The following is a 12,021-nucleotide window of genomic DNA, read 5'->3' as shown; positions in this document are numbered from 1 at the left end:
TGATATGGAATATATAAACATAAGCCCCGCCTCCCTACTAACCTAATATCAAATATACACGGTTTGCACGCGGACGCTTTTAACCAATCATATTCCTGGAAATGTATAAGAGGTAAGATAATGTGCTATACTGTTGACTACCTTTACTTAACATTAGTACTAGTATGATATGGTCAAACATATGCAGAAATTTTCATTATAAAAACAAGAAAACAAATGCAAAACATTATTTGAAAATTTTTTGCATTTGAAATGAAATAAAACCACCCTAAAATAAATGAAAGTTGATTAATGTTCACATGATTTAAAATGGCATGAAAATTTTAAACGTTGATTCGTTATCGAAATGAAGAAAGTTCATTGTAGCTATGGCCTTTCGTTTCTGTTATTTTTTTCTTTCTTCCTGTATTTTTCATTTAATACATTTCACAGGATTTCTTCCGAGTCCTTCTCAACAATTCAAACACAAACGATAAATTAAAGAATAGCTCAAATTTTACCTTTAATTTCGAAAGACTGATCGTTTAATTTATAAAGAGTGGAGTGTTCTCTCACTTTTCCAGCTTAAGTTATATATCAAAATCATATGAACACAGTCAGGTTTTATCTTTTTATGTCAGTGAATATAGTTCAAAATCATTGTACTATGTAAACATGGTATATATAAATAGAATTTGAATACTGATAACACTGGTCGGGATTTTGTTTTCAGCGAATTGATAAAACCCTTGACGCATTATTGGAAAGATTGGTTTCCTTAAAGAAAACTACGCAGTTCTGTTATAACCAGGAAGAAGATAAATTCTTATTTGAATCCTGTTTTTTTTACTACTTCTGTGTTGTTTTATTCACAATCGTTTTCATGACAAGTTAATTAAAAGGACCTACGAGGTCAAATCGCATTTTAGGCATACACATTTTAAAAGTTTAAAACGAACAAGCTAAGATTTTATTTTCTCCTGCATGCTTCATTTTTTATTGTACGCTTCAAAATAACGATTCAAATACCTGACCTTATTGATCAAATATGTGTTGAAATGAGTGTAAAATTGAGAATGTAAATGGGAAATGTGTCAAAGACAACAATTCGACCATAGAACAGACAACAGCAGAAAGAAGGTCACCAACTGGTCTTCAATGCAACGAGACATTCCCGCATCCAGAGGCGTTATTATATATACTAGTTCAGTGATAAAGAACGTCATACCTAACTCCAAATTGTACACAAGAAACTAAAATTAAAAATAAGACTAACAAAGGCCAGAGGCTCCTGACTTAGGACAGGCGTAAACATGCGGCGGGGTTAAACATGTTTATGAGATATCAACCCTCCTCCTATACCTCTAGCCAATGAAGAAAAGTACACGCATAACAATACGCACATTTAAATTCTGTTCAAGAGAAGTCCGAGTCTGATGTCAGAAGATGTAACAAGAGAAAGTAAACAAAATGATAATAATACATAAATAACAACTGAATACTAACAGTTAACTGACATGCCAGCTCCAGACTTCAATTAAACTGATTGAAAGATTATGTCTTCATCATATGAATATCAGGCACAATCCTTCCCGTTAGGGGTTTAGTACCATACCGTCATAACATATATGAGAAGAACATAACCCGTGAATTGAATGTGCATGCATAACTATTCAATTATATAATATTGCTTAATTAAATTATGTTCTGGATACAAATGTTTATAATTATAGGAACAACTCAACATATGATTTACATTTTGGAAATTTAATTTCAAGACATATCATTGAGTATATAGAAAGCAATGAATCAAAGATATTAGTATTACAACTTAACAAATAGCTGTCTAGTCACCTAGAATCATTAAATGGGATCAAACAAGTGTCGGAAGGGATTTTAATGTCACAGCTTCCATAAATTGGGGGTTTACACGGTAGTTCCTGTCCTCGTTTCCAGCTATTTGTCTGAATATCATATTCATCTTTGTCAAATCTATCAATGTCATTATCGGAAGCCGACGCGCCAACAAAATATATTTTGTTCCTTGCAGCATACATTCCATAATGAATTCCTTTCGAAGGTAAATCTGTACAGGAAGAACATGCTTTTGTCTCGATGTCAAATCGAAGAAAATGTCCCTCGCTTGAAGCAATGTATATTTTTGATCCAAAGAGAAGGGCTCTACAGTCCGAACAAATATTCGAAAACTTAGCTACTATTTCGACTGATTTTTCATTTGGATCAAAGGTTAAAAGGCCCGTCGACTTTATATTTCTATTACTTAATAAGTCGGCCACAATGTATATTTTATTACAATAAGTCATACATGGAGCGAATGAAAGTTTTACGTTGTCCGGCAGATGTGCAATTGTTTTCCATGACTTTTTAGTCAAGAACTTGTTTCGATGGTGCTTTGTGTCCAGTTCTTCTATTTCTAACACATTATTTCCATTATGATGGCCACCAAGAGCGTAAATAAAATCTCCAAGAACCACCAAAGAACATTCTAACCGTTGATGATTGAGATTGTGACAGTGTTCATGCTTTAACAGAATAGGATCGTACCGAACCACATGTTTTCCAGATGCAATGTAAACATAAGGTGCTTCGGTTTCATCTTTTTGCGCACATGCAACAGAAAACCTGTCGTTAACGTCATGACTTTTAAACAAATTCCTGTGACAAACCAGATCACCATCGCAGTTGAAGACAGCCACTTCTATTGTAGACTTTGATAAAACAGACGGAAGAATCATGGCATGATATAAATGGTATGTCTTTTCACTATCAAAATATTTTCGAGGAGACCGCTGTTTCTGGACCAAATGTAAAAGTTTTCCGTAAAACATCAAACGATTTTCATGATTCCTATTTAGCCATTTTTCCAAAGCTCGGAAAACATCGTTATGTTTAAAAACCTTTTCGACCTGACAAATTCTTTCTAAGCTAAGTTCATGAAGATCTACAAACGAATCAGTATGCCACAAGTTCTTGAAATTGTCGGCTATCAACTCTATGGCTTCCTTCTTGAGAAGTAAAAGTTCATACTTTTCAGCAATGTGTAAAGCGTCTATTGAATTCATCACTTCTACGCATTCTAGAAGCTTCTCCTCACAAGCTGTTTTCAGAGGACGGGAGATGCAACTCACTTCTAAATACAGCAAAATGTTGTCATAATTGATAAGTTCCTTACACACTTGGCCAGTTTTGAGAACTTCAACAACATGCTTTCTGATTGGCTCCGGGAAGCAGTGTACCATTTCACACCTGTCGCAGTTCATTTCACCATACATCCCAACTGAAGAACTTCTTAATTCTGTAAGATACAATGTAGAGTACATTGAAAAAAATGTATGACTACTTTTAAAAATGAGGAATTGTTCACACAGGAGTCAACTTTGCAAGCTGTTTAGACATCCAAAAAAGGAAAATAAACTAATGTACTTATTACCAAGACATATATGTTTTCTTTCGCTTTAGACAGATAGGACGCATGAAGGTTTATATGAGTCCTCTCTGTATAAACAAACTATTTAAAGGGGTCGTTTATAACACGTGAGACGTTTAGCTAACAAACACCAGGTTTAATACACATTCTAATATGACGTCATTATTACGCTTTGTAAACAAAGCCGTGTTCTAATGAGCACAAAATATGTTTGACACATGCGCACAAACTTACTGTTTATATTAACGTTATCCTTTAAAATATATACATCTAGGCAGCTAACACAAACTTTTATTATATATTTTTATGAAACAACATATATTTATCCTGCTCGTAGTTTTTAAACTTATCAAATATGAAATGCAATGCATAGACTCCTCGAGGAGGAAACGGGAACAGCCAAACATTTTTACGGTAATTTCGTACGCTTCGACCGATAAAAATACTGTATTTGTCCTATTAGAATCGAAATAATTCCTTCATATCATGCTCTATGCTCATTTTAACAAGGGTAGACATTATATTTGACCACATTTTACACCTCGCTAACGCTCAGTGTAAAATATCGACAAATATAATGCCTACCCATGTTAAAATGAGCATAAAGCATGACATGAAGGAATTATTTCTTAAATTTACTACATATGTAAATACATGTACCAAGTCAGGAGTATGCTAGTTATTATACATTCGTTTGATGTAATTGCGCTTTTGATGTATTTGCGCTTCTGATGTATTTGCGCTTTTGATTTTTTCAATTTGATTGGGAACATTTTTTTTTTAATTTTCCTTGGAGTTAGGTATTTTTGTGATTTTACTCTTTATTGTATTATAGTATGTGATTATGTAAAATTGTTATTTCCCTTTTCTTTTTTTATTTCAATTATTAAAAGGGAAAAAAATCTTTAAAATTTAAAAGAATATATGAAAATATTTAAATCTTGCAAATACAATATTAAGGAAATTTTAAAGCATGAATAAGATCTTACCTATGTATATGAAATATTCTATTTAAAAATCCACAAGTATTTTATAAGAAACAGATATGTACTGTATTCGTTATGTTTATAGCAGTTGCTTTTTAAAAATTTATCTTATATCAAAATACTGTCCTTTCGAATTTTTGTTTACATATGATTTCTTATTTGTGTGGGAGTTGGAAATTCTACGAGGCCAAAAATAGCTTATGAACACTCAGGTCGAAGTCTTATGATAAACCTCCGTCTTTAAGTTAATGTTATATTAAATTCCTTCCCATAGTGTTCTCAGCTATGATACATCATCGAATTGAAGTAAGATCAAAGTCTTATCATAAACATCCGTCTGCAAGTTAATGTTATATTAAATCCCTTCCCAGAGTGTTCTCAGCTATGATACATCATCGAATTGACGTGAGATCTAAGCCTGTATATAGTAAGAGCAAGAAATTATAGTAACGTTTGTAAAAATAGAAGATTATGTAGGATGGCAATATAAAAGTCTCTTGAGCCCTAAACATTTAATAACGTGTACTTAAGTCAACTGATCTTTTTTACAATATTTGTTTGAAATTGAATCATTGTAAAGTGCAGATATCTGACATTGTACCGGGTCATATTATAAAAAAAAAAAAAAAGAATTGAATACTAATTATTACTGGATCCAGGATTTTTTTTAAATAGTGGGTGTAGAAAGTTCTACCACGAATGGGGTATTTAAGGATATGGATAACTTACTGTGGCTTCAGTCAAAAATTAAAAATGAAATAGAAACTTATGACTGTCTATCTGGATCCATCTCCCAATAAATTACGATCATACTTTGATTATTTTTGTTTCCGTCAGTGATGCTTATAATTAATTATTAGTAGAAACCCAAAAGATTAACAAACCTTACAAGAAGATAAGACACTAAAAAGAACAATGCAACACGTGTATATCGAAGGAATAACCCTTAAATAAAACATTTTTTCAATTTTTTGGATATCAAATTTTTCAAATATCATTTTAACAGCTGTATATTACGACATTGCAAAAACAATTCTTTTCTGCTAAATACTTTGCGGATTGTTTTCGTTATATTTGTGAAATTTTGGCATATATTAGTTAGGATGATGCAAGCTTTTCCTCTTGACTTTTTATGGTTTCTTTTGTCTCCTTTATATCTTAATTTTCTCCTTTTTTATGAAAAAAACTCCGAAATTACCTCACCCTAAGCATTTATCTTAAATCGCCATGATATATATAGTCATCGAAACATTTGAACAGTCATTGACGTCAAGAACATGTTTAAAATGTGTTGCCAACAGAAATTTTGCCTGGTTATGACAAAACTGTATCCCTGCATATAAAAAGCAAGTAGAAAGAGCATGGTATATGGGATGCAAAACTAATTTTTACATATTTATGGTAAAGATTGGATTACAAAAAGTGGAGATTCCGCAATAAAAATTCATTTAAGCCTACGTATATGAACACATTACATGTCCTATTGTTTGATTCAGTAGTCCTTTAGTACCCTTTCGTAGCACATGAGATCATCACTAGTTTCTGGTGGGTTTTTATTGCTTAGACCTTAGTTTTCTATGTTGTGTTTTGTGTACTATTGCCTGTCTGTTTGACTTTTTCTTTTTTTTTTTCTTGTTAGTTTTCGATTTGTGAGTTTGAATGTTCCTCTGGTATCTTTGGACCCTTTTTATTTTCTGTGGTATTTATTTACATGACAAACGATATCAAAATATAATATCTGTTATTGGAATATGAATACAGATTTCAATAAATATTTTATGTGACTGTTGCTTTCGATCGCGCCACTAAACATTATTCTCATGTCAAACAAAAATATTGTTTTTGTTTCGGTTGTTATGTATTAGACAATCATTGTATATATGCATATAAATGACCTTGCACTCTATCACAATAAGATGCACATTGATTTTGATGTGTTATCGATGAATTATTTTGCGTCTTTTAAACTGAATAAAAAGTTGGGAAAAAAACTTGCAGTTGACTTTAAAATAGATATTATAGAAGTTTAAAATAGTACAAAGATTATAATTTTCTTGTTATCGTAATGAAAAGTTAAACTTTAATATAAAAAATCAATCCAAATTTATATTTCTAAAATTTGACTTGCATATACAGGATAACCAAACAAAGCAGAGCAATAATGAGTCAAAAATAGTTTCGACACATTCAGACATGGTATTTATGATATAAAATTGTAGATATTCAATTTAAAGTTTTTTTAGGATTTTATTTTCTCGGACAAGTCATTGGGTGTCATACCTGCGACTCCCTGACCATCCTATCCATCTACATATACATACGCACAAACTCACAACTTATACATCTCTTGATCAGTATGTATTAAATACATTGAATAAATCATGTCTAGAACAAAAAGAAACTCAAGAAGGATCATTCGTTCAGAGAAGGATCATAGTTGTTTACTTAACGTACGTACCGAACAATTCTGATTGTGGACGATTTTTATTAAAGGTTACCTTAAAATATATATGGTTAGAACATGCATTTTCTAAAGGATAAACTTTACCATTATGATATGGAATAAAAGAAAAGAATTCAAATTAAATGAACGAACATGATTGACTACAAATGAACATACCGATCGATTATTGTTGCGATTCTCTGAAATTGATGAGTTGATTTCTAACTTATTTCTGATATTAAATTGAAATGAATTATTTGATTACAATAGGTAATTAATATATGACATCGGACCTTATTAATATGAAAAAAGGAAATTATTGGATTACCGTGTTTATACCTCTAAATGTACCCAGGATACATGCAGCATCAAATCAGAATTGAAAGTTCCAACTCAAGAAAGCTAGGATCATAGGAAGCTTTTACTTTTGATTACTGTTCTTAAGATTTCCTATTTTCTTTGTCTTGTATAAAATCAGAGGATTTATGGCAAAAAATGAATAAGTTATTATCGCGATTTCTTATGAATTCGTGCATATTTGAATTCGACTGTATTACCAACATTATCTACTTGTTCTTATTTTATTGTGTCTTGTTTATAGGACTTACAGAATGATATAACACAATATACCAGGTGTTTATATGGGACCCCCCATCTACACACACACACACAAAATCATTAACCAAACAACCAAAACCATAGAGTTTTTCGGACAATTGTTATTGACGTGAATATTTTATTTTTGCAAAATACTCCTCTTTAACGGATTCTTACAGTGTTGTTATTACAACTCTGCTTAGTAAAAAAACATTTTGATATTTTGACAAACTTTAACAGAAAATTCATTTTTTAAATAGGAAATGTATATAATAATATAATGTATGTGCTCTCCTTACATATAAACACACTCCCGTGTTTATTGCATCAAATTAGTCATATTTATTTTTCAGCTACAGTCAGTTTAACTAAGTTTTGTATTTTCTCATTAGGTCTGTCAAAGAATCTTTGATATAAAACACGAATACGAAATATCAGTTTTTGAACAATTATAAAGATATCGACTTACCTTGATGTAGATAATAAGGCGTCAAGCTGAATACAAATTAATATATGCATTCAAGGAAGTTGCCGTGGAAATGTTTACCAAAATTTAAAGACTTTTTCGGTTGTTAAAAATAGTTTGTTGATATCTTAAAATATACGTGTACTATAGAAACATTATTATTAGATTGAATGTTATTTCTATTGCGTAATTTCAATAGTAACTTCACTTAACATGAAGTCGGTCAAGGATGATTACGTCATTTCAGTATTTATTTCACTAAAAGGCTAATCCAAAATTAGATAGAACAAACTTTTAACTGGATTGATCAATCAACTTCTATTAAGGTCGAATGTTTAACATTTTTTAGCTCACCTGGCCTAAAAGGCCAAGTGAGCTTTTCTCATCACTTGGCGTCCGGCGTCCGTCGTCGTCCGTCGTCCGTCGTCCGTCGTCGTCGTTAACTTTTACAAAAATCTTCTCCTCTGAAACTACTGGGCCAAATTAAACCAAACTTGGCCACAATCATCATTGGGGTATCTAGTTTAAAAAATGTGTCCGGTGACCCGGCCAACCATCCAAGATGGCCGCCATGGCTAAAAATAGAACCTAGGGGTAAAATGCAGTTTTTGGCTTATAACTCAAAAACCAAAGCATTTAGAGCAAATCTGACATGGGGTAGAATTGTTAAACAGGTGAAGATCTATCTGCCCTGAAATTTTCAGATGAATCGGATAACCCGTTGTTGGGTTGCTGCCCCTGAATTAGTAATTTTAAGGAAATTTTGCTGTTTTTGGTTATTATCTTGAATATTATTATAGATAGAGATGAACAGTAAACAGCAATAATGTTCAGCAAAGTAAGATTTACAAATAAGTCAACATGACTGAAATGGTCAGTTGACCCCTTTAGGAGTTATTGCCCTTTATAGTCAATTTTTAACCATTATTCGTAAATCTTAGTAATATTTTACAAAAATCTTCTCCTCTGAAACTACTGGGCCAAATTAATCCAAACTTGGCCACAATCATTTTTTGGGTTAGTAGTTTGAAAAATATGTCCGGTGACCCGGCTATCAAACCAAGATGGCCACCATGGCTAAAAATAGAACATGTAAATTGCAGATTTTGGCTTATAACTCAAAACCCAAAGCATTTAGAGCAAATCTGACATGGGGGTAAAATTGTTTATCAGTTCAAGATCTATCTGCCCTGAAATTTTCAGATGAATCTGACAACCCGTTGTTGGGTTGCTGGCCCTGAATAAGTAATTTTAAGGAAATTTTGCTCTTTTTGGTTATTATCTTGAATATTATTATAGATAGAGATAAACTTTAAACAGCAATAATGTTCAGCAAAGTAAGATTTACAAATAAGTCAACATGACTGAAATGGTCAGTTGACCCCTTTAGGAGTTATTTCCCTTTATAGTCAATTTTTAAACATTTTTCTTAAATCTTAGTAATCTTTTACAAAAATCTTCTCCTCTGAAACTACTTGGCCAAATTAATCCAAACTTGGCCACAATCATCTTTTGGGTTAGTAGTTTGAAAAATGTGTCCGGTGACCCGGCCAATCAACCAAGATGGCCGCCATGGCTAAAAATAGAATATGGGGTAAAATGCAGTTTTTGGCTTATAACTCAAAACCCAAAGCATTTAGAGCAAATCTGATATGGGGTAAAATTGTTTATCAGGTCAACATTTATCTGCTCTGAAATTTTTAGTTGAATCGGACAACCCGTTGTTGGTTTGCTGACCCTGAATTGTTAGTTTTAAGGAAATTTTGCTGTTTTTGGTCATTATCTTGAATATTATTATTGATAGAGATAAACTGTAAACAACAATAATGTTCAGCAAAGTAAGATTTACAAATAAGTCAACATGACCGAAATGGTCAATTGACCCCCTTAGGAGTTATTGTTCTTTATAGTCAATTTTTAACAATTTTCATAAAATTTGTAAATTTTTAGTAACATTTTCCACTGAAACTAATGGGCCAAGTTCATTATAGATAGAGATAATTTTAAGCAGCAAGAATGTTCAGTAAAGTAAGATGTACAAACACATCACCATCACCAAAACACAATTTTGTCATGAATCCATCTGCTTCCTTTAATATTCACATAGACCAAGGTGAGCGACACAGGCTCTTTAGAGCCTCTAGTTTTCTATTTTAAAGAGTTTTTTTTCAATTATAAACCATTAAATCTATCCTATAAACTAAAGCAAATTGCGAAAGTTTGTTTTTTGTTCAAATCTAGTAAGATAAAGTTATGAAAAAACAACTATGTAGACAAGATTTTGCCGGGATCAGTTTTTTTATATACTGATCCAAAAAAGGTGAGCAACAAAAAAATCATGAGAACATGAAAATTAACAAATATCAAATTAGAATTATGACATGTCAGACGTTACATGCATGTTAATCACTCATATTCACTAGGAATTTCTTTGTATGGAGCGCAGTAGGGTCAAAATGCGAAAATGGGTATAGTGATATTCAAAATCAATTTCTCGTCCATGTTGCACGTGCATTAATGAAAGATTGGAAAGCACCTCAGTCAATGCACTACTTTATTGGCTGGAACAAACTTGTCACGTGTTGACGTAAAGCGAAGGTAGCGCTCCTCCCTTGACTTTAGTTTTTTTGTGGTCTATGAGATTGCTACCTATCCTGTGTACTTGCAATATGTAATTATCTGTTTGTTAGTCTCTAAAATTTTGCACCTTAAATCGAGCCGCGACGTCAGCAACACACATTCAGTCATCATTCATTTCAAGAGCTTTCTGACGGTCATCGGGGAGGCCTAGTTGACGCCCCATGCAAATTTTTTCGAACGTTTATGTCTTTTCTTACCAATGGTGTGTATCTGAACGATAGGGGAAACTAATTTTAGAATGTCGTTTTAAAGTACAGGTACTGAAGATAAATCATCAATTACACGTGGAAAGCTTAAATGGCGGGAAATCGATCACCAGGAACAAAAAAGTACAACTGTTTAAAATTACAGGTGAACCTGAGGATTATATCAATTATATCTAAAAAAAATATTTTGCAGAAACAACGAAAACAAAATGAAAAAAAAGTGTTGCTTAACTTTTTTGCTTCAGTATGTGTTATGTTTTATGTACACATGTTTGTCTATTTTCTTTTTTAAGCCTTTGTATTGTCAGTTCATTTTATACTTACGAGTTCGGTTTTACTTTCTTTCGCCTCCCTTATTCATGAATTCTGTCAAAAAATAAGGAGGGTTTAATACAGATGTAGTTTATACTAGAGGCTAGGTTGTTTTGTTATGTGTGCAATACTTTAGTTTCTTTAATATCCTTTATTTTGTAATAATTTCAATCATTTTGTATGTTTTGATTTGCACATTATGAAGCAAAATTGTTTTGATGACCGTTTTTTTTTTAGAAACGCTTAGTGTGTCTTCTTGTATGTATTTAGGGACGGTGTACATATACTCTATATTGTATTCATTTTGTATTTCGTTGTGTCAATTTTACCATAAGGAAGATGTCCTTATGTGGTCCGGTTAAAGGAATTGTAAATTTCACCACAAGTTAAATTCTATATCATTGGTTTACTCTCGTGTTTCAAAATATCGGCAATACTTCAAACTCCGATTAAGAAAGAAATCATCTAGGTCAGAGATCCCATTTGCGAAATATGTGTGTAATATTTGAATGCGATGTGTTTGAAAAAATTCAAATTATGCCGCAACAAGACACACATGTAATCAAAGTGTACTATCTACTTCATTAAACATAAAAACTAATGTATAAAGTAGAATGTTTATTATGCATCTATTGTTTTTTTTTTTTTTTTGTTAGGTGTTAATGTCCATTTATCATAAATTTCATTAGAATTTGATTTTATGGGCTTAATTTATTTCATGTTGTGGTATCTTCACTTATATATGTATGAAACATACATAACGTCATTATTTGAAGTGCTGAAGTTTTCATCAATCTTATATAAAGCTTAAGGTATCGGAATGTTGAAGAGTTTGACACGTTGGTGTCCTCCTTTTACTTCCTTGTTATACGACAGGAAAAACCTTAGAATATGCATTATCTATAACTTAATTCTCTTTTAGCCATGGCAATTGCCGACTTTCT

At 32.0% G+C, this 12,021-nt stretch overlaps 1 long non-coding RNA gene across 1 annotated transcript; it reads right to left on the bottom strand.

The window, feature by feature from the left end:
• Positions 1 to 1,730: 1,730 nt before the first annotated feature.
• Positions 1,731 to 8,260, bottom strand: LOC143049811 (uncharacterized). The gene is made up of 2 exons (XR_012970321.1): positions 7,923 to 8,260; positions 1,731 to 3,295 (listed from the first exon to the last, which is right to left on the bottom strand). It is a non-coding gene; the product is annotated as an uncharacterized LOC143049811 (long non-coding RNA).
• Between the last annotated feature and the right edge of the window lie 3,761 nt (positions 8,261 to 12,021).

This window comes from Mytilus galloprovincialis, chromosome 10 (genome assembly GCF_965363235.1).
Source record: "Mytilus galloprovincialis chromosome 10, xbMytGall1.hap1.1, whole genome shotgun sequence".
Lineage (NCBI taxonomy): Eukaryota > Metazoa > Mollusca > Bivalvia > Mytilida > Mytilidae > Mytilus > Mytilus galloprovincialis.
Note: the sequence above shows the minus strand (reverse complement) of the source record. Positions and strands in the feature narration are given on the sequence as shown.